A 24,243-nucleotide genomic window follows, 5' to 3' on the forward strand; every position below is an offset into this window, starting at 1 on the left:
GCCATTTGTGGAGTAAACGAGCAGATGGAAGTCCTCTCTCTTCTTCTCCCATCTCTTTCTCTCTTCCTCCCTCTCTCTGTCACTCTGCCTTTCAAATAACTAAAAATAAAATATTTAAAAAATAGAATGTAATACTACTAGAGAAAGATTTGTTCCAAGAATGCCAGAGTTTTTCTTTACTGATAGGAAAGAATTAATATATTAGTAAACAGTTGACAGTAATTTCCCATATTGAAGGGTCACAAGAAAAAACTTGATTGGCTCTAAGAAAACAAAAGCATTTGATAAAAATATAGAGTCACATCTAAAACCGGAATGCACAAATTCTTCCTTAATGTATCAAGGGAATCAAACTCCCACAAGATGCCTGCTTTCTGTTGGGTATGCAAGTGTGGAAGAATGCCGTTCATGGCAGCACCAGGCAAATGTGCACATTCTCAGCACAAGTGTCTGACAAAACCCTGGAAGGACCAGCGACCCTGGCTAGGAAATAAAGAGTAAGATGTAACACTTGGGAAGAAGGGAGACACATTTCCGTTGTTTTCAGGGGACGGAGCTGTGGACCTGGCAAGGGCAGCAGAATGCAACAAAATGTATGGAAAACACAAGGGAGTTCAGCACAGGCTCTGATTATGGAACTGATACACAAAATGTTCTCCTATGGTACTTTACTTGCTGACTTCTGTATTCTTCACAGGTTTTCCCGTTTGTGGTAACTCATGCTGCCCTGGGCAGTCACCGGCTTCTTCTAGGTTCCTTATGTATTTGCATGGATCGGAGCGAAACATAGCACTTATTAGGCTCTGCTGGGTTTCCTACCCGAGGATTGGATGAGTGTGCTGTGACTTCCCCAGGCGCCCTCCCCCAATCTGTCTCTCAGCCCTGCTGCCCTGCTCCCAGCCCCAGAAGGTTGTGCCACCTGAGCCACCTTGAGGCTGCCTGGTTCCCAGGTGGGCTCCAGGGGCAGGAAGTGGGGGAGGAGAGGCTGGCACACCCTTCCTGACTCAGCTGACTGGCTTCCTGGGTCCCGTGGTCCTAGGACATGCACAGTTTGTAGCCAGGACCTCAGCTTCCCTCCTGGTCCCCTTAACACTGCCTGCTTCTTTGTGAGTAGCTCAGCCACGGTGGTGCACCTGCAGGTGCAGTAGGGACCACATTGAGGGACCACGTGTGTGTGTGTGGTTCATGATGTGACCCGTGTTTCACTGTGCTCCTTAGACCCTTCATCTTCCTGGTGGTTTGTGGGATGGATTGGTCACAGGCAGAGAGACAGGAGTTAACTCTCTTTGCTGTGCTTGAATTCCCATTCCTGCCGGTATTTACCGTGGCTTCTCCCTTTATAATTTGGTGCTGCATTATTGGGCACATACATTTTCCTGACAGGTAGCACTTTACCGTCCATTACTCTGCTTATCATTATAAAGTGCCCTGTTTCCTCACCCTAATGCTTTTCCCGTCACCCTCTCCACTCATCTCAGCCTCACAGCTGGCTTTGCTGGGTCCCTCCTTCTCTGCCACCTCTTTACCTGTCTGTTTACTTTGGGGTTCCCAGGGACTTTGCTTTAGTTATATCTTTGTTTTCAGTGAGAAAAGTCTTCAGATAGAATCTTTAAACAATTGAAAAAACGTGTGTGGGAGGGAGGGGGAGGGGAGGGGGAGGGGGAGAGAGGGAGGGGGAGGGGGAGGGGGAGAGAGGGAGAGGGAGAGAGGGAGAGGGAGAGAGGGAGAGGGAGAGGGAGAGGGAGAGGGAGAGGGAGAGGGAGAGGGAGAGGGAGAGGGAGAGGGAGAGATCTCTCAACTGCTAGTCCACTGCCCAGATGCTCAGCAGACAGGAACTCAGCCCAGGTCACCCCAGTGGTAGCAGAGACTTGATTGCTTGAGCCAGCACCTGCTGCCTGCCAGGGTGTGCACCAGAAGGAAGCTGGAATCAACACAGTCAGTACCAAAGCCCAGGTGCTCTGCGAAGCATTGCTGGCATTGTAACCACTACGTCAAATGCCTGCCCCAACATGTACAATCTTAAAAATGTGAGTTTGTTCAGCTATGCTTAATGACATATCTGTAAAGTTTGATCTTAATTCTACCATGTTTTAAATGTTAAATAATTGAAAGTTTTCCTACCAATTTTGTCAAGGTACATGCAAATTAATGTCCCCAAGATTCACTCTTCTTGTCACAGGTGACATGATTTTCTTCTTTTCAGAGGCTACACAGAATCCACATTTTCTGTATCCATTAATCCATCAGTGGGCACTTAGGCTGACTCTATAGCTTGGCTGCTGTGAAAAATACTACAATGAACATGGGGCTATAGATATCTCCTTGAGATACTGATTTCTTTTTTTGTGGATAGATACTCAGAGATGGGATTCCTAGGTTAATTTAATTTAATTTTTTTTCCTTCCCAAAGAAACCTTTTATTTAAGGAATACAAATTTCATCAGTACAACTTTAGGACTATAGTGATTCTTCCCACTATATACACCTTTCTACCCACACTCCCACCCTTCCTCCTTCTTCCTCTCCTAATCCCAGTCCCATTCTCCATTAAGATTCATTTTCAATTAACTTTATACATAGAAGACCAACTTTATACTAAATAAAGACTTCAAAAATTTGCACACATGTGCACACAAACACACAAACAGAAAAAGTTTTACAGTTAACTCTCTTAATACAACTCATTGAGGACAGAGGTCCTGCCTGGGAAGTTAGTGCACAGTGACTACTGCTAGTAATTTAACAATTAACTTATGTGTGACTCAGTGACCACCCGAGGCTCCTGATATTGAGCTGCCTAGGCTATGGAAGCCTTTTGAATCAACAAACTCTGTGAGTATCTAGAAAAGGCCATAAGTATAGTGGAAGTTCTTGCTTCCTTTCAGAGAAAAGTACATCCTTCTTTGATGGCCACTTCTTTCCACTGGGGTCTCATTCACAGAGATCCTTCATGTAGAACATTTTTTGCAACAGTGTCTTGGCTTTCCATGCCTGAAATACTCTCATAGGCTTTTCAGCCAGACCAGGATGCCTTAAGGGCTGATTCTGAGGTTAAAGTGCTACTTAAAGTGACTGTCCTTCTGAGTCTGCTGTGTGGACTACTTCCCATGTTGGAACATTCTCTCCTTTATAATTCTATCTATTATTACCAGACCCTTGATCCTATTTATATGATCACTTTAACACTTAATCCTATCTAGATGTTCAATTTAACACTTAATATGATCACTCTAACTTTTCAGATGACATTTTTATTACCCAGTTTAATGGGATTTGGCGTCCCATGGAAGTTTTTAAATTGTACCCTTAGAAATCTGTAGGAATGTATGCAGAACTATACAGCTTTACAGTTACAAACTACCTCCTCCCTCTCTTACTCTCACTCTTATTTTTTTTATTGAGATCTAATTTTAATTGGCTTTTTACACATATGACTAACTCTATGTTAAGTAAAGAGTTCAACATGGGGCTGGAGCTGTGGTGCAGCGGGTAAAGCTGCTGCCTGCAGTGCTGGCATCCCACATGGGCACCTGCTAAAGTCCTGGCTGCTCCACTTCTGATCCAGCTCTCTGCCATGGCCTGGGAAAGCAGCAAAAGATGGCCCAAGTCCCTTTGCCCCTGCATCCATATGGGAGACCTGGAAGAAGTTCCTGGCTCCCAGCCTCAGATCAACCCAGCTCCAGCCATTGCAGCCAACTGGGAAGTGAACCAGCAGATGAAAGACCTCTCCCTCTCTCTGCCTCTCCTTCTCTCTCTTTGTAACTCTTTCAAATAAATAAAGCTTTTTTTTAAAAAAAAGAGTTCAACAAATAATATGAAGAAAAAAACCTGTTCCTTGTCAGTCAAGACAAGGGCTTTTCAAGCCATTGCTTTTCAAAGTGTCAATTTGTCAATTTCACTTCTACAGATTGCCTTTTAGGTGCTCTATTAGTTATCACAGATCAGGGGGAACATAGTATTTGTCTCTTTGAGACTGGCTTATTTCACTAAGTATGATGTTTTCCAGATTCATCCATTTTGTTGCAAATAACCATATTTCATTTTTTTACCACTGTGTAGTATTCCATAGTGTACATATCTCATAATTTCTTTATCCAGTCTTCAGTTGATGGCGTTTAGGTTGATTCCGTGTCTTAGCTATTGTGAATTGAGCTGCAATAAACATGGGGTTGCAGCTAACTCTTTTTTTACTGATTTTATTTCCTTGGGTAAATTCGCAAGGGGTGGAATCACTGGGTCATATGGTAGGTCTATATTCAGGTTTCTGAGGTATCTCCATAGGGTTTTCCACAGTGGCTTTATCAGTTTACATTCCCACTAACTGTCTATTAGGGTACCTTTTTCCCACATCCTTGCCAGCATTTGTTGTTTGTTGATTTCTGTATGAAAGCCATTCTTACTTTGGTAAGGTGAAACCTCATTGTGATTTTGATTTGCATTTCCCTAGTGGCTAATGATCCTGAACATTTTTTCATGTGTCGGTTGGCCATTTAGATTTCATCTTTTGAAAAATGTCTGTTTAAGTCCTTGGCCATTTCTTTTCTTTTTTAAAAATATTTATTTATTTATTTGAAAGGAAGAGTTACAGAGAGGCAGAGGCAGATAGAGAGAGAGAATGTCTTCCATCCACTGGTTCACTCCTCAAATGGTCGCAACGGCCGGAGCTGTGCCGATCGGATGCCAGGAGCCAGGAGCTTCCTCCAGGTCTCCCAAGTGGACGCAAGGGCCCAAGAACTTGGGCCATCCTGTACTGCCTTCCCAGGCCATAGCAGAGCTGGATCAGAAGTGGAGCAGCCAGGTCCCGAAGCAGCGCCCATATAGGATGCCGGTGCCTCAGGCCAGGCGTTAACCCACTGCGCCACAGTGCCAGCCCCCTGTGTATTGATTTTATATCCTGTGACCTTACCAAACTCTTCTATGAGTTCCAATAGTCTCTTGGTGAAATCTTTTGGATCCCCTATATATAGAATCATGTCATCTGCAAATAAGGATAGTTTGACTTCCTCCTTCCCTATTTGTATCCCTTTGATTTCTTTTTCTTGCCTAATTTAATTTTATTTTTCAAATTTTTAGAAAATTTCTTTTTTTTTAAAGATTTATTTATTTATTTGAAAAGTCAGAGTTACATAGAAAGAAGGAGAGGGAGAGAGAGAGGAGAGAGAGAGGTCTTCCATCTGTTGGTTCACTCCCCAACTGGCTACAACGGCTGGAGCTGCGCCAGGAGCTTCTTCTGGGTCTCCCACGCAGGTGCAAGGCCTCAAGGACTTGGGCCATCTTCTACTGCTTTCACAGGCCACAGCAGAGAGCTGGATCGGAAGAGAGCAGCCGGGACTCGAACTGGCGCCCATAAGGGATGCCGGCTCTGCAGGCAGCAGTTTAGCCCACTACACTACAGCACCTGCCCCAAGGAAATTTCAAACCCTTTTCCATACTGGCTGTATCCACTTACATTCCTAGAAACAGTGTTTGCACACATCCTGGCCTGCACTTGCTATTTCTTGTTTTGATAACAGTCAATATTTCGGATACTTGCATGCTGGAGACTGGCTGAACTTGGTTTGGTGTGAGTTTTGGGGTCACTTAATTTCCCATGAATTTTGAGTACATCCCTCTGTGATTTTTTGGAATCTAGTGATGTTGGGAGAAATCTGATGCTAGTCTGATCTCCCCCTTTGTAAATGTGCATGATTTTTTCCCTGGATGCCTAAAGAATTTTTTTTATCCTTACTAAAGCTTGTGAGGATATGATTCAACACTGGTTTTCTTCACCATTTTCTTCTGGACTGGCGTGTACTTTTTCAATCTTTAGATACAGTCTTTCCCTTTTGCAGGAATGCCTTCTTATTTACTTTGAGTATTTTAATTTCCTGTTGGCAGGGTCCCTAAGGTAGGGAGACCATTAATCCACAGGATGCATACTGTTGTTTGCTGTTCTTCATGTCCGTGGACTTCTCTTTGATTGCTTCCATTACTTTGTGTATTCTGCAGTTATTTTTATTCTGCTCAGTATTCCATCTGTGCCAGAAATCCACTTATTAACTAGTTTTTTTTTATATTTCTAATTTATTAGTTTTGTAGAGTACCTTTGTTTCCTTAGATTTGAAGTCTCCTCTTTTTATGCCTGAGTACTTTTAAAAAATATTGTAAGAAATCTGTGAATCCTACAGGGTACGGAACCCTTCCAGGTTTGTTATCTCAGGCAACCCTTCTGATCGGTCTGAAGAGTAGGTGTTATCTTTTCCCCTCAACACTTTGTGCTAAAAATCTTCACATACAGACATTTTCGCATACAGATGATAGAACTTTGCCGTGAACTCACAGCTACTCACCGCCTACCGTCTGCCATCTGCATCTTACTACGCTTCCGCTGTCACCAGCTAGCCGCTCCTCCTGCTTCTCCAAACATCGATCCCTCTTATTCTTGATCCATCTCTCAGTTGCAGACGTCAGTATAAGGGTGACTTAAAAAGTTCATGGGAAATGAAATTAAAAGACAGTTTGTTGGGGCTGGCGCAATAGCACAGCCAATTAAGCTGCCACCTGCGATGCTGGCATCCCATATGACTGCCGGTTTGAGTCCTGGCTGCTCCACTTCTGATCCACCTATCTGCTCACGTGCCAGGAAAAGTAGCTGAAGGTGACTCAGGTCCCTGAGCCCCTGCACCCATGTGGGAGACCTGGAGGAAGCTGTTGGATCCTGGCTTTGGACTGGCCCAGTCCTGGGCCTTTGTGGCCCTTCGGGGGAGTGAACCGGTAGATGGAAGATCTTTCTGTCTCTCCCTGTCTCCCCCTCTATGTTACTCTGTCTTTCAAATAAATAAAAGTAAAATTTTTTTTGACAGGCAGAGTTAGACAGTGAGAGAGAGAGAGAGAGACAGAGAGAAAGGTCTTCCTTCCATTGGTTCACCCCCTAAATGGCCGCTACAGCTGGCGTGCTATGCCAGTCTGAAACCAGGAGCCAGGTGCTTCCTCCTAGTCTCCCATGTAGGTGCAGGGCCCAAGCACTTGGGCCATCCTCCACTGCCTTCCTGGGCCACAGCAGAGAGCTGGACTGGAAAAGGAGCAACCAGGACAGAATCTGGCGCCCTGACCGGGACTAGAACCCGGTGTCCCGGCACCACTGGCAGAGGATTAGCCTAGTGAGCCACGGTGCTGGCCAAAGTAAATCTTTTTAAAAAGGAGTTTGCTTTGTTCAAAAATTTTTGAAATGCAAGCATAGTGTTTTCAAAGTATGCATTTTCCATGATTTTTTGCTGACTCCCTCATATACTTTGCTCTGAACACCTAAGCAGAATCATCTCTTTTTTAAAATATTTATTTATTTATTTGAAAGACAGAGTTACAGAGAGGCAGAGTCAGAGAGAGAGAGAGAGAGAGAGAGAGGGTTCTTCCATTCACTAGTTCACTATCCAGATGGCTACAAGGCCGGAGGTGGGCCGATCTGAAACCAGGAGCCAGGAGCTTCTTCTGGCTGTAGCGGCCATTTAGGGGGTGAACCAATGGAAGGAAGACCTTTCTCTCTGTCTCTCCCTCTCACTGTCTAACTCTGCCTGTCAAAAAAAATTTTACTTTTATTTATTTGAAAGACAGAGTAACATAGAAGGGGAGACAGGGAGAGACAGAAAGATCTTCCATCTACCGGTTCACTCCCCCGAAGGGCCACAAAGGCCCAGGACTGGGCCAGTCCAAAGCCAGGGTCCAACAGCTTCCTCCAGGTCTCCCTCGTGGGTACAGGGGCCCAGGGACTTGAGTCACCTTCAGCTACTTTCCCTGGCACGTGAGCAGATAGGCGGTTCGGAAGTGGAGCAGCCAGGACTCAAACCGGCAGTCATACGGGGTGCCAGCATCGCAGGTGGCAGCTTAATTGGCTGTGCTATTGCGCCAGCCCCAACAAACTGTCTTTTAATTTCATTTCCCATGAACTTTTTAAGTCACCCTTATACTGACGTCTGCCCACGTGGGTGCAGGGGCCCAAGGACTTGAGCCATCTTCTACTGCTTTCCCAGGCCATAGCAGACAGCTGGATCTGAAGCCGGGACTTGAACTGGAATCCATATGGAATGCTAGCCCCACTGTCTCCCACTCTCCCAGCCACTCTCCCAGGGTGGGGAGGCATCCTGGGCAGAGCCCTGGGGGGCAGACCCTACATTCTTCTCTTGCTGCCCTCTCCTCTCACGGGTGTCCAGCACCTGTGATGACCTCCCCTTCCCTTCTGCCCTGGGCTTGGTTAAGGCCAAGTTCAAAGATTGGAGAAAATGAGCCCTCGGTGAGAAGTTCGCTGTTGCCCACAGACACTCAGCAGATGCGGTCCCTGGCTCCCACTCTGCTTTCTCCAGCCTTCAGGGCAGGGGGCATCCATGCTGCAGGAGGGGGCCCCCATGAGCACTCTGGGCGTCTCCCCCTGTGTCCTGGCCCTGCCGCACCAGTCTTCAGTTCCTTTCTCCCAGGTCTGTGTCTGCAGGTGTGGGGGAGGAACCAGGCTAAGGAGCATCACACCTCGCGTGGTGATCTCCACTCCCGGCCCATCTCTTTTTCCACCCTCGCCTTCCTGCTGAGAATATCTCAGAATAAGTGAAGCCAGGTTTTGCTCCCTTGATGCCTACCTGATGCAACACACACGGCTACAGGGAGTGGGGTGGGGCTGGGCAGCCTGCCGCTTCCAGCACCTCCTCGGAGAGGCGTGCTTGATCCTGAGCTGAGGGGCTGGGGACAAGGAAGCTACAGAGCTCAACACACAGGGCACAAAAGCAGCTAGAGCTGCCTCTGCCCTGTGTCCCCGCCCAGGAGCTGCTGCCGGTGGGAGCCGCGTGGAGCTCGCAAGCTGTCCCCGGCTCAGCATGAGCCCCTCTCCCAAGGGGCGCATCGAGTAAGAACAAAGGAAATGAGCTGGGATGCACAGGCACCTGCACTCACGGTAGACTGAGTCCCCAGTGGCTAATGGGCTTGGAAAGACCGGCTTGGCTGCCCTGGCGGGGGCGCCCACTCAAATGGCCACAGGACATCCCCAGACAGAATGTGACAATGACAGGTGAGCCACAGAAGGTGGGGCTGTGTGGGCTCTCTTTGATGGAGGACACTGCCTCAGGGGTCAGTCGGGTGAGTCCCCGGGAAGCCCAAGAAGCGCCAACCCATCCCCCAGCGAGTCTGCTGCTGGGAATTCTCCCCGGGGCAACGCCTCGGCAGGCAGAGGGAGATGTGGACAAAGAGGTTCGCTAGAGCATGCTGGTAGGCAGGAGTGACTGGTAGGCAGGAGTGATTGGCATGTCTGCCAGGAAGGAACTGGATAATTGAGTTATGGTATATTCCTATGCACACTCTGGGACAGCAATTAAAATAAAGGAGCTGCATGTCTAGGAGTCTACCCCAGGAGAGCTTGAAACTGCAATGAGCGAAGGCAGTGGGTTTCGGCGCTGCAAATTTAGTAGATTTTGCGTTGATAGTAAAAGCAAACAAGGCATCGCTGTCTCTTCTTTCTGGATGCTTGTCTCCAAAGTATTGCTCCTAGCCCAGGAAGAAATCAGGCCAACTTCAGGAGAGGGTTTGCTTGTCGGGCCAAGGAAGGGACGTGGCCCTGGGAGGGGGTCCGGAGATTTCAATTGGTGCTGTGTTACTTCACTTCCTTCAAAGTCTTCGAGGCACCCTTGGAAATGTTGATGTCTGTTAGTTCTGGGTGGTGGGTCCAGAGGCAGTTACGAATTGTTTTATATTCTTGATATATTTTGCTACATTCTCAAATAGACCCCACTGTGATTGCCAGGGGCTGTAAATGCCCAGGGCTTGGGGTAGCAGAGCTGGGTGCCAAATGACTGGGGAGCACCTGTGTGTCCTTGCTGGCCTGGGTGTGCAGGCTTGGGGACAACTCTCTGATGCCGTGGCAAGGTGCAATGAGCAGAAGCAGTGAAGAATCCTCTTGCCCTGCCTGCCCCTGGGACAGGGACTCTGTCCCACTCACCCACCTGGGGCCCTGGCTCAGAGGAGCCATCACATAGTACATTCAGGGGCTCACACGTGTTGAAGTGTGTGGGCACAGGTACACCTGTGTGTGCATAGGTGCATGCATGTGGGTGTGTGAGTGCGTATGATTATCTACTTGCAGGAGTGTAGGTGTTTGCGTATGCATGTACGTGTGTTGTGTGCATGTGTGTGCATGTGTGTGATTGTGTCTGTGTATACTTGCACAGGTGAGTGTATACCTGCATGCATACACAGGAACTAGGAGGGTCAGGCTGGCCGTGGCACAGCAGGGGAGGGCAGTCATGGGCAAGGCATAAATCCTAAAAGTGTCAGGAGCCCGTGTGGTCCTGCTGGATGGGCTGGGGGTGGCGGGGGCCGCACCCAGGGAGGACACAACCCAGAGGTGGCTGGGCATGTTGGGACACTTCCAGGTCGGCACTGTACCTGGACAACATGGGATTTCCAATTTCTGATGACCACGGTTCTGGAGGTGAGACAGGGCACAGGAGCAAGGTGACTCAGAGCGACCAGTGAGGACCACTCCCTCGCTGGGGCTGGATGACAGGCAGGTCCTGGAGGAGGCAGGGCCCTTCCTCTTTGGCCCCCACACCATGCAGTGCACCCAGCTTGGGAGGGGCCTGACCAGGGGTGGGCTGTTTAGCCGCCTAGGGAGCAGCAGCGGGACAGGGCTGTTTGCGAGACAGACCTGCCTGCTTCTCGTACCCGGGCTGCATGAGACACCTCGAGAGGGATCAGTCACAGGACAGTGACTTCCCATCTCCCCGTCTGCCTCGGGGATGCTGGAGCAGAGCTGCAGAGTACTTCAGACGCCGGCCCTGGGCTTAGCTTTTCGAAGGAAGGATAACAGCTGAAGCCGTACCTCCTCAGCCCTGCAAGTGTGCGCGCAAAATGCTTGCAGCTGAAAGGTACCTGGCATCTCCTCAGGTGGCCAGGCAGCTAGTCAAGGAATGAAGAGTAGTGGCTCTGCCCCAGGAGGTGGGAGTGTCCTCACCCCAGGTCCCATGGGGGAGGGCACCCACAGGGATTTCGACCTGCTGGCAGGATGTACGCGGGGGTCTAGGGGCCTGGTTTGTATTTCTGGATTCTGATTTGGGGAGCATAGTGCATTCAGGGACTTGAATGCTTTGCAGTACATGGGCACACACTTGCGTGTGTAGGTGCGTGTGTGTGTGTGTGTGTGTGTGATGGGTGCAGGTGCCTGTACGCGTGTATGTACATGCATGTACTTGCATGTGTGAGAGTGTGTATGTGCCTGTACACATATATGTGCATGTATATATGATGGTGTGTGTTTGGGAGGGGTGTGTGAGCAGGAGAAGAGGATGGAGGGCTGAATGGGGAGCAGAGCTTGAAGGGCATAGGTGGCCCAGAATTTCGGAGGCTGGGCTCAGGGTCAGGCTGGCCGAGGCACAGCATGGGAGGGCATGGACCCTGAAAGTATCAGGTCTCCGGGGGGTCTCACTGGGTTGGCTGCACCCAGGAAGGGGCAGGTGTAGAGGGTAGAGGCTGGGCATGTTGGGACACTCCCAGGTCAGCCCTGTGCCTGGACAGTTCTTGATGGCTATGGAGCTAGTTCCTTCCATGATCCAGGAGGTGGGGCAGGACAGAGGCAGGAGGTGGCTCAGGGTGACTGGCGAGGGCCTGTCTTTTAGAAATGGGTTCTTCTGCTTGCTGTTGGTCATGCACCCATCCTAGGGGACTGCAGGGCTCTGGGAGGTGGCCCAGCACGGACAGTCATCAAGTCCATGAGGCAGGTCTTTGGCTAGATAGTTTCTGTGGGGATCCTCATGGCTCTAGATTTGGGGAGAACGCCTTTCTCTCTCTCTTTTTTAATGATTTATTTTTATTTATTTGAAATAGAGTTACAGAGAAAGATAGAGACAGAGAGAGAGGTCTTCCATCTGCTGGTTCACTCCCCAAATGGCCGCAACAGCTGGAGCTGCACTGATCCAAAGCTAGGAACCAGGAGTTTCTTCTGGGTCTCCCACGTGGGTGCAGGGGCCCAAGTACTTGGGCCATCTTCCACTGTTATCCCAGGCCATAGCAGAGAGCTGGATTGGAAGAGGAGCACCCAGGACTTGAACGGGTGGCCATATGGGATGTCAGTGCTTCAGGCCAGGGCTTTAACCTGCTGCGCCACAGCACTGGCCCCAAGAATGCCTTTCTTTGATTCGGGTCCGTGTGTGCACTGTGTGGAGTGAGTCCACACTGGGTGGAAAGGCAGGCGGAGAAGCATGCACCTTGCTGAAACCCAGAGGTGTCGAAAGTGCCCCAGGACCCCGTGAATTCCATAAAGGAAGACACTCCTTCCCCTCAGCTAAGTGACTGGACTTTGGGCATAGAAATATAAATCTGGGGCTAAGTGAAGATAAGTATGTTGGCCGGCGCCGCGGCTCAATAGGCTAATCCTCTGCCTTGCGGCGCCAGCACACCGGGTTCTAGTCCCGGTCGGGGCGCCGGATTCTGTCCCGGTTGCCCCTCTTCCAGGCCAGCTCTCTGCTGTGGCCCGGGAGTGCAGTGGAGGATGGCCCAAGTGCTTGGGCCCTGCACCCCATGGGAGACCAGGAGAAGCACCTGGCTCCTGGCTTTGGATCAGTGCGGTGCGCCGGCCGCAGCACACCGGCCGCGGCGGCCATTGGAGGGTGAACCAACGGCAAAGGAAGACCTTTCTCTCTGTCTCTCTCTCTCACTGTCCACTCTGCCTGTCAAAAAATAAAAAATAAAAAAAAAGAAGATAATTATGTTAACTTTTACCTATAACCCAGTTCAAGTTTCCTTAACAATAACGTCAGTTCGTGACTCAGGCTATTTTTATTTTGTTTCTCATATTTGGGCATAGGCTGTGATTCCATCATCACTGTCCATAGAACACTCTGAGGTGCTGTGTGGGGCAATGAAATATCAGCCAGGCATTTATTTGTATTTATTTGAAAGGCGAGAGAGAGAGAGAGGGAGAGTCTTCCATCCTCTGGTTCACTCCCCAGGAGGCTGCAACGACCAGGGCTGGGCCAGGCTGAAGCCAGGAACAAGGAACTCCATCTGAGTCTCCCATGTGGGTAGCAGGGGCCCAAGCACTTGAGTCATCATTTGCTACGTTTCCAAGTGGATTCGCAGGCCTTGAGCTGGCGCTCCTATGGGATGTTGGCATCGCAGGCGGAGCTGGACCTGCTGCACTGCAACTCTGGCCTCATCATTTCTGGATTCTTTAAAAAATCATCTAAAAATATTGAATAGATTCCATTTTATGGAGGTAGCAGCATTTATGTAACCACAGACTGGCCTAGCGCTGCTCAGGAGAGCCACTGTGCTGCCCATATGGAGCCACATGGATACGTTTGGGTTGGAGACAATCCATGCCATGGATTTTGCCTCTTACAAGCCGAGTGACCTTAGCACATTCCTTGACTTCTGGGAGCCTGGGTATTCCCACCTGGGCCAAGGACAGTGTAATCAAAGGCGCAGCTCCCAGGGGTGCTGGGAGTATTAAATGCAGGTGAATCACCAGCCAGCCCCAGTGTTGATCACAATTATTATTGACAGCTGCTGAGAGTTAGCTTGCCTCTCTTGGACTAGTTTTCTGCAAGGGAGGCTTGGAGCCACAGCTGCTTTGTTTGGGCTTGTACACAGTGTTTTCAAACTCCAGGTGCTCAAGTGTTGCCTGGGTCCTACGGAAGGGTCTGGGTGGGCCTGTGAACCTGCATTTCAGAGTAGCTCCCAGCGGTGCTGACACCTCTGGCCTGAGTGGAGAGATTTTGTCCCACGTGGGTGTCTTCCCAGGGCCTCACTCGCACCTGGGCTCTGTCTTCGCCTACATTTCGGGGTGGGGGGAGATATGGGAGGGCTGGGGTTGGCTGAGGCCACAGCAGTGCTTGGGGGCCTGCTTATCTCCTGCAGGGGTGCTGAGCAGGGCTCAAGAAATGAGATCACCACCTGCGATGCCAGGACCTGCAGTCGCCACGAGGGGGCTGCGTTTCTAGGTGTCTGGCCACACCCCCATGCAGGTCATACCCTTCCGCTCCCAAGACTCTGCCATCGGCCTTGCTCTCAGCAGGCGACCCTGCCTCCTCCTACAGTGTGTTAACTGACAGCACCAGGAGTTCCCCCTCAGCATCTGGCCCCCTCCCCTCGCTTCTCTGGGTCTTGTGCCCCGCCCAGAGGACCAGCTTTCTTGTCATCACCACTCAAAGCTATGCTTTCCTGTGTCTTGCTCTCAGCACCCCCCCGCCCCATACCAGGAGCAAGTTTTTTTTTTTTTTTTAAGATTTATTTATTTATTTGAAAGTCAGAGTTACACAGAGAGGAGGAGAGGCAGAGAGAGAGAGAGAGAGAGAGAGAGTGAGAGAGAGGTCTTCCATCCGTTGGTTCACTCCCCAGTTGGCCTCAATGGCTGGAGCTGAGCCGATCCAAAGTCAGGAGCCAGGAGCTTCCTCTGGGTCTCCCACATGGATGCAGGGGTCCAAACACTATGGGCCATCTTCTACTGCTTTCCCAGGCCACAGCAGAGAGCTGGATCAGAAGTGGAGCAGCTGGGACTCGAACTGGTGCCCATATGGGACGCCGGCACCGCAGGCATGGCTTTACCTGCTACGCTACCGCACTGGCCACAGGAGCACATGGTTAACATCAGCCCCTTCCCTTCACTGGCTGTTCACCCTTGTAGGGCCAGGGACCACAATTTCTCTTACTGTAACGCCAGGATTTCCTGTTCTTATACCCGTGCCCAGGTGACCATCCTCGAGCATTGGTCCAGGGAAGGAGTCAAATGAATGCTGCTGGCTCTCAAATCCATATGGCTACATCAGACCTCGGCTTCTTGCTGGTTTGTATAGCATTTGATATCACTGGGCTGTGCCACCAGTAATCCAGGCTCAATGAGTCCAAAAGCAAAGTCATAATCTTCTCACTGAAGTTGGTGTGAATCCAGGTCCCCTGGCACCCGGCTCTCCGATCTGGAAACCTGGGGTTGTTACTGAGTCTCCTGACTGAATGAGCAACCTCCCGACCCAATTACACTCCGTCTCTCACCACTTGTCCACCCTGTTCCTTTCCCTAGTGCTCAGGGTGGGTCCAGGTGAGGATATGCCAGCAGGTGCTGTTTCCCAGGTACCTGATCTTTGGAACCAAGAGTCAGTCATGAGCTGCTCTGCTTCAGCCACAGGACCTCAGGGGAAAGCCAGGGCCAGGAGCCCAGCCTGCCCTCACGTCTCAGTTTGTTTTCAAGTAGGCAAAGGAGGTGAGTGGATTTCGCCCCCAACAGGTATCCAGGTCTCCTCATTGCCAGCAATAAAATTACAAGTAAATATGCCAGCTTGCTGTGTGGTTTACATGAGAAGCACAATCTATTCCAGATATTGTTGCAAAGTAAGAAACAAGAATTCTACCAATTGAAAGTAAGAAACAATACCAAAACCTGTCTACAAAACAGAATGCAAAAATTTTGTGTAAAAATATTGCCCAAAAGCTGTCTATAAAAGTACCTACCAGGGTGGGCATTGGGACACGGCAGGTTAAGCTGCCACTTGGGTTGCCTGCATCCCATATCATGGTGCCTGATTCGAGTCCTGGTTATTCTGATTCCATCCCAGAGTCCTGCTAATGCACCTGGCAGGCAGCAGGAGATGGCCCAGGTGCTTGTATTCCTGCCTCGCATGTGGGAGACCTGGATGGGGTTCCTGTTTTGGCCTGGCCTAGCCTTGGCTATTGTGGGTATTTGGGGGAGTGAAGCAGCAGATGAAAGATATTTCTTTCTCTCTTTCAAATACATACGTAAATATTTTTTTAACTTTTATTTAATGAATATAAATTTCCAAAGTACGATTTATGCATTACAATGGCTTCCCCCACATACCGTCCCTCCCACCTGCAACCCTCTCCTTTCCCACTCCCTCTCCCCTTCCATTCACATCAAGATTCATTTTCGATTATCTTAATATACAGAAGATCAGCTTAGTATACATTAAGTAAGGATTTCAACAGTTTGCTCCCACACAGAAACATAAAGTGAAAAATAATAGATGATTTTTTTTAAATGATGATGAAATCAGATCAGACCTATTGTCATGTTTAATCCCAGTGAGAGTCAAGTTGGGAGTTGATTATTTCTTTCTTTCTTTCTTTCTTTTTTTTTTTTTTTTACAGAGGATCAGTTTAGTATACATTAAGTAAAGATTTCAACAGTTTGCACCCCCATAGAAACACAAAGTGAAATATATTGTTTGAGTACTTGTTATAGCTTTAAATCTCAATACACAGCACATTAAGGACAGAGATCCTACATGAGGAGTAAGTGCACAGTGACTCCTGTTGTTGACTTTACCAATTGACACTCCTGTCTATGGCATCAGTAGTCTCCCTATGCTCCAGTCATGAGTTTCCAAGGCTATGGAAGCCCTCTGAGTTCTCCGATTCTTATCTTGTTTAGACAAGGTCATAGTCAAAGTGGAGGTTCTCTCCTCCCTTCAGAGAAAGGTACCTCCTTCTTTGAAGACCTGTTCTTTCCACTGGGATCTCACTCGCAGAGATCTTTTGCCAGAGTGTCTTGGCTTTCCATGCCTGAAATACTCTCATGGGCTTTTCAGCCAGATCCGAATGCCTTTAGGGCTGATTCTGAGGCCAGAGTGCTATTTAGGACATCTGCCATTCTATGAGTCTGCTGAGTATCTCACTTCCCATGTTGGATCACTCTCCCCTTTATTTATTCTATCGGTTAGTGTTAGCAGGTACTAGACTTGTTTATGAGCTCCCTTTGACTCTTAGTCCTTTCATTATGATCAATTGTGAACTGAAATTGATCACTTGGACTGGTGAGATGGCATTGGTACATGCCACTTTGATGGGATTGAATTGGAATCCCCTGGTATGTTTTTAACTCTACCATTTGGGGCAAGTCAGCTTGAGCATGTCCCAAACTATACATCTCTTCCCTCTCTTATTCCCACTCTTATGTTTAACAGGGATCACATTTCAGTTAATTTTTAACACTTAAGAATAACTGTATTAATTACAGAATTAAACCGGTCATATTAAGTAGAACAGACAAAAAAACTACTAAGAGGGATAATGTATTAAGTTGTTCATTAACAGTCAGGGCTATGCTGATCAAGTCACCGTTTCCCATAGTGTCCATTTCACTTCAGGAGGTTTCCTTTTTGGTGTTCAGTCAGTTGTCACCGATCAGGGAGAACATATGGTATTTGTCCCTTTGGGACTGGCTTATTTCACTCAGCATGATGTGTTCCAGATTCCTCCATTTTGTTGCAAATGACTGGATTTCGTTGTTTCTTACTGCGGTATAGTATTCTAAAGAGTACATATCCCATAATTTCTTTATCCAGTCTACCGTTGATGGGCTTTTAGGTTGGTTCCAGGTCTTAGCTATTGTGAATTGAGCTGCAATAAACATTAGGCTGCAGACCGCTTTTTTGTTTGCCAATTTAAATTCCTTTGGGTAAATTCCAAGGAGTGGGATGGCTGGGTTGAACGGTAGGGTTATCTTCAGGTTTCTGAGGAATCTCCAGACTGACTTCCATAGTGGCTTGACCAGTTTGCATTCCCACCAACAGTGGGTTAGTGTCCCTTTTCCCCCACATCCTCGCCAGCATCTGTTGTTGGTAGATTTCTGAATGTGAGCCATTCTAACCGGGGTGAGGTGAAACCTCATTGTGGTTTTGATTTGCATTTCCCTGATTGCTAATGACCTTGAACATTTTTTCATGTGCCTGTTGGCCATTTCTATTTCCTCTTTTGAAAAATGTCTATTGAGGTCCTTGGCCCATCTCTTAATTGGGTTGTTGGTTTTGTTTTTGTGGAGTTTCTTGATCTCTTTGTAGATTCTGGTTATTAACCCTTTATCTGTTGCATAGTTTGCAAATATTTTTTCCCATTCTGTCGGTTGTCTCTTCACTCTCCTGACTGTTTCTTTTGCAGTACAGAAACTTCTCAATTTGATGCAATCCCAATAGTTAATTTTGGCTTTGACTGCCTGTGCCTCCCGGGTCTTTTCCAGAAACTCTTTGCCTGTGCCAATATCTTGAAGGGTTTCTCCAATGTTCTCTAGTAACTTGATGGTGTCAGGTCGTAGATTTAGGTCTTTAATCCACGTTGAGTGGATTTTTGTGTAAGGTGTAAGGTAGGGGTCTTGCTTCATGCTTCTGCACGTGGAAATCCAGTTTTCCCAGCACCATTTATTGAATAGACTGTCCTTGCTCCAGGAATTGGTTTTAGATCCTTGATCAAATATAAGTTGGCTGTAGATGTTTGGGTTGATTTCTGGTGTTTCAATTCTGTTCCATTGGTCTATCCATCTGTTTCTGTACCAGTACCATGCTGTTTTGATTACAACTGCCCTGTAGTATGTCCTGAAATCTGGTATTGTGATGCCTCCGGCTTTGTTTTTGTTGTACAAGATTGCTTTAGCTATTCGAGGTCTCTTGTGCCTCCATATAAATTTCAGCACCAATTTTTCCAGATCTGAGAAGAAGGTCTTCGGTATCTTAATTGGTATTGCATTGAATTTATAAATTGCTTTTGGGAGAATGGACATTTTGATGATATTGATTCTTCCAATCCATGAGCATGGAAGATTTTTCCATTTCTTGGTATCCTCTTCTACTTCTGTCTTTAAGGTTTTGTAATTTTCATCGTAGAGATCTTGAACGTCCTTGGTTAAGTTTATTCCAAGGTATTTGATTGTTTTTGTAGCTATTGTGAATGGGATTGATCTTAGAAGTTCTTCCTCAGCCATGGCATTGTCTGTGTATACAAAGGCTGTTGATTTTTGTGCATTGATTTTATACCCTGCTACTTTGCCAAACTCTTCTATGAGTTCCAATAGTCTCTTAGTAGAGTTCTTTGGGTCCCCTAAATAAAGAATCATGTCATCTGCAAAGAGGGATAGTTTGAGTTCTTCCTTCCCAATTTGTATCCCTTTAATTTCTTTTTCTTGCCTAATAGCTCTGGCTAGAACCTCCAGAACTATATTGAATAGCAGTGGTGAGAGTGGACATCCCTGTCTGGTACCAGATCTCAGTGGAAATGCTTCCAACTTTTCCCCATTCAATAAGATGTTGGCTGTGGGTTTTTCATAGATTGCTTTGATTGTATTGAGGAATGTTCCTTCCAAACCCAGTTTGCTTAGAGTTTTCATCATGAACGGGTGTTGTATTTTATCAAATGCTTTCTCGGCATCTATTGAGATAATCATATGGTTTTTCTTCTGCAGTCTGTTAATGTGGTGTATCACATTGATTGTCTTGCGCACATTAAACCATCCCTGCATACCAGGGATAAATCCCACTTGGTCTGGTTGGATGATCTTTCTGATGTGTTGTTGCATTCTATTGGCGAGAATTTTATTGAGGATTTTTGCATCTATGTTCATCAGGGATATTGGTCTGTAATTCTCTTTCAGTGCTGCATCTTTTTCCGGCTTAGGAATTAAGGTGATGCTGGCTTCATAGAAAGAATTTGGGAGGATTCCCTCTTCTTCGATTGTTCTGAATAGTTTGAGAAGAATTGGAGTTAGTTCTTTAAATGTCTGGTAGAATTCAGCAGTGAATCCATCTGGTCCTGGGCTTTTCTTTGTTGGGAGGGCCTTTATTACTGTTTCAATTTCTGTCTCAGTTATGGGTCTGTTTAGGTTTTCGATGTCTTCCTGGTTCAATTTAGGCAGGTTGCATGTGTCCAGGAATCTATCCATTTCTGATAGGTTTCCCTGTTTGCTGGCATACAAGTCCTTGTAGTAATTTCTGAAGATTCTTTTTATTTCTGTGGTGTCTGTTGTTACGTTTCCTTTTTCATCTCTGATTTTATTGATTTGGGTCTTTTCTCTTCTTTTTTTAGTTAGTTGGGCCAATGGGGTGTCAATTTTGTTTATTTTTTCAAAAAACCAGCTCCTCGTTTGGCTGATTTTTTGGAATGTTTTTCTTGATTCAATCCTGTTGATTTCTTCTCTGATTTTAATTATTTCTCTTCTCCTACTAGATTTGGGTCTGGTTTGCTGTAGGTTTTCTAGATCCTTGAGGTGAATTGAAAGCTCATCTATTTGGTGCCTTTCCAATTTCTTGATGTAGGCACCTATTGATATAAACTTTCCTCTTAACACTGCTTTTGCTGCGTCCCATAAGTTTTGGTATGTTGTGCTGTTATCCTCATTTACTTCCAGAAAGTTTTTGATTTCTCTTTTGATTTCTTCTATGACCCATTGTTCATTCAGGAGCATGTTGTTCAATCTCCATGTGTTTGCGTATGCTCTAGGGATTCCTGAGTTGCTAATTTCCAACTTCATTCCTTTATGGTCTGAGAAGCTGCATGGTATGATTCTAATTCTTTTGAATTTGCTGAGACTTGCTTTATGGCCTAGTATGTGGTCAATCCTAGAGAAGGTTCCATGTACTGCTGAGAAGAATGTAAAATCTTTAGCTGTAGGATTGAAAGTTCTGTATATATCTGTTAGATCCATTTGGACTATAGTGTCGTTTAAATCTACTGTATCCTTGTTGATCTTCTGTCCGGATGATCTGTCTATTTCTGAGAGTGGAGTATTGAAGTCCCCCAGTACTATTGTATTGGGGTCTAAGTCTCCCTTTAAGTCTGTTAACAAATCTTTTAGATAAACCAGTGCCCTGTAGTTAGGTGCATATACATTGATAATTGTTGTATCTTCCTGTTGAATTGATCCCTTAATCATTATGTAGTGTCCCTCTTTGTCTCTCTTAACGGTTTTTGTGGTAAAGTTTATGTTGTCTGAAATTAAGATGGCTACGCCCGCTCTTTTTTCATTTCTGTTGGCATGGTATATCTTTTTCCAGCCTTTCACTTTCAGTCTGTATGGATCTTTGTTGGAAAGATGTGTTTCTTGTAAGCAGCAAATAGATGGGTTTTGTTCCTTAACCCAATCAGCCAGTTGGTGTCTTTTAACTGGACAGTTCAGGCCATTCACGTTCAATGTGACTAATGATAAGTGGTAACTTTGTCCTGCCATTTGCCAAAGATAAGTTCTAATATATGCTTTGAATTCCCTGTGATCTTTTGCTGTGAGCTTTCCTTCCTTGGTTTCCTTCCTTTACCTTCTTTCATATTGATGACCGTGTTTCTTTGTTTCTGTGTGTAACACATCTTTAAGCATCTTTTGCAGGGCTGGACGAGTGGCAACAAATTCTTTCAATTTCTGTTTGCTATGAAAAGTCTTTATTTCACCTTCATTCACAAATGATAGCTTTGCAGGATATAATATTCTGGGCTGGCAGTTGTTCTCTCTTAGTACCTGGGCTATATCTCGCCATTCCCTCCTAGCTTGTAGAGTTTCTGATGAGAAGTCAGCTGTGAGTCTGATTGGAGATCCTCTCAGAGTAATCTGACGTTTCTCTCTTGCACATTTTAGGATCTTTTCTTTATGTTTCACTGTGGAGAGTTTAATTACAACGTGTCGTGGTGAGGATCTCTTTTGGTCGTGTTTATTAGGGGTTCTGTGGGCTTCCTGTACTAGGATTTCTCTGTCCTTCTCCAAACCTGGGAAATTTTCTGCTAATATCTCACTAAAAAGGCCTTCTAATCCTTTCTCCCTCTCCATGCCTTCAGGAACTCCTAGAACCCGAATGTTGGGTTTTTTAATAGTATCCTGAAGATTCCCGACAATATGTTTTAGATTCCTAATTTCCTCTTCTTTTCTTTGGTCTGACTGTATCCTTTCCTGTTCTCTGTCTTCTAAGTCCGATATTCTCTCTTCTGCTTCACCCATTCTGTTTGTAAGGCTCTCTATTGTGTTTTTCATTTGATCTATTGAATTCTTCACTTCAGTCACTATCCCAGTTTCCTGTTGTACTAGTTGTTTCGTTTCATTTTGATTCCTCCTTAATATTTCATTTTCACAAGAGAGATTTTCTATCTTGTCCATTAAGGATTTCTGTAGTTCAAGAATTTGTTTTTGAGAACTTCTTAATGTTCTTATCAATTTTTTGAGATCTGCTTCTTGCATTTCTTCTATGTCATCATCCTCATAATCTTGAATTGGGGTGTCTTTTTCATTTGAGGGCTTCATGGTGACTTCCTTGTTTTTATTACCTTGGTTTTTGCGTTTGTTATTTGGCATATTGGAGATATTTGGTTTCTTCACTGTGATGCTTTTTCTTGTTATACTATGACTCTAGATTAAGTGGACTATCTGTTTTTGATGGAGCCTTAGGGCTTGAGATGGGTGTGGCCTGAGAGCTCTGTTTGGTTTGCCAAAGGTGACACTCCCAGGTTAGGCGTGGTAAGCCTCTCTCTCTCTCTCTCTTTCTTTTTTTTTTTGATTCAAAAGGGAAGTTATTCTGCACAGCTGAACGAAGTTGGAGGTAGTTAGCAGGCAAATGATATACCCACAGGAGCCAGAGATCGGAAGCTCTTTCCCAAGGACCACACAGGGAATCTGTTCGGCCCTCAGAGTGGGCTCAAATTCTCCTTCAGTCTCCCACTGGGTTGCCAAAGTTACGGAATTGTAGCGTCTCTGGAGAGTGCTCACGTGAATTCCGTGAGTTCTCTCCCCCACCGTCTCTTTTTTCACAGTCTCAGTTCAGTAGCACCACAAATTTACTAGGTCCTAATCTCCTGTTAATTCGCCCCGCCCAGAGTCAGGTTTTTCTGCTAGGCTCAGGGCCGGTGCAGACCTGAGGTCGCTCTGCTTATGACGTATGTCCAAGATGGCGCCTGCTCTTTGTCTTGCTCGCCCTTGAGAGGTGAGCGGAGAGAGAGAAACCCGTGTCCGTACCAGTCACCTTTTTTTTTTTTCCTCTCTCTCCCTTCCAGTTAGCCTGGTGAAGTTCCCCCCCCCCCCCCAGGGGGTCGTTCCCTCTAGTCTCCTCTCTCTGCTTGCCTGCTGGTGTCTCGGGCTATTGAGGTTCGGCTCACCTTGCGTTCCAGTGCTGGTGTGTTGAGTCTGCCGCTGGTGTCCTGAACTGTGGGCTCCCACGCTCTCCACGCAGGTCCGCTCCCCTTCCAGCGCCGATGTGTGGACTCGGAGCCCTGGACGTCCCAAGTCTCCCAGCTGTTGTCTGTGTGGCACGCACTCCCCTTTGAGCACTGGCGCGCGCAGAGCCTGCGGCTTGCACAGCTCAGTCCCGCGGCTCGGCTTCCGCGGCTCGGTCCCGCGGCTCGGCTTCCGCGCGGTGGGCGACCTTGTTCTCCCAGTAGGTCCTCTGATTCGTGGCCACTCAATCCAGAAGAGTTTCCTCTGCAATATTTTCCTGGTTCTTTTTTCTGAGGCTACCGTAACTCCCCTTTTATTAAACTAAATTTTCCTGGACTATCGGTGCGTGCCCTCACTATTCCGCCATCTTCCAAATACATACGTAAATATTTTTTTTAAAAAATCACTTACCAAAAGTGATAGCCACAATAACACAGTCTAGGGAAAGATGCCGCCTCATTTATTCCTAATACTATGAGTGAGAAATGTCTAAGGCAGACACATAGCTCATCTCCCCTAAATTCAAACCCGATAGAAGAGAGGATGGAAGGGGCCACCCTGGACTCCAGCTCTGCTCCATTATCATAAGGAACTTTAGAATCTAAAAACAATATTTTACTTCTGAGTTGGGTAAGCTCAGGTCCCACATTCAATGTCAATCAAATAAAGTCAGTAAGAGTACATTAACTGGGTCCAGGTTTGGAGGAGCAGTCTCAGAGCTTCCAGGCATAACCCTGTCTTTTTTTTTTTTTTAAAGATTTATTTATTTATTTGCAATTCAGAGCTACACAGAGAGAGGAGAGGCAGAGAGAGAGAGAGAGAGAGAGAGGTCTTCCATCCATGGTTCACTCCCCAGATGGCTGCAACGGCCAGAGCTGTGCCAATCTGAAGCCAGGAGCCAGGAGCTTCCTCTGGGTCTCCCACATGGGTGCAGGGGCCCAAAAACTATGGGCCATCTTCTACTGCTTTCCCAGGCCATAGCAGAGAGCTGGATTGGAAGTGGAGCAGCTGGGTCTTGAACCAGCACCCATATGGGATGCCAGCGCTTCAGGCTAGGGTGTTAACCCACTGCGCCACAGCGCCGGCCCCATAACCCTGTCTTCACACCCAAGCCTGGGCCACAAGCTGTGAATAAATGAAGGCAGATGGATAGCCCAGGCCCAGGCAATGGCTTTGGAATTTTTTTGAGTGTTCCTGTGTTGTTGCTCCCAAGTCAGGGGCTCCCTCCAGATCCTGGGCTGTGCCTGCAGTGATGAGGCAGTAACTCAAGGACAGGCAGTCTCCTCTCCAACCCAGGAGTTCTTTCATGTTCCCAGGGAGGATGC

The sequence above is a fragment of the Oryctolagus cuniculus genome, chromosome 3 (assembly GCF_964237555.1).
Source record: "Oryctolagus cuniculus chromosome 3, mOryCun1.1, whole genome shotgun sequence".
NCBI lineage: Eukaryota > Metazoa > Chordata > Mammalia > Lagomorpha > Leporidae > Oryctolagus > Oryctolagus cuniculus.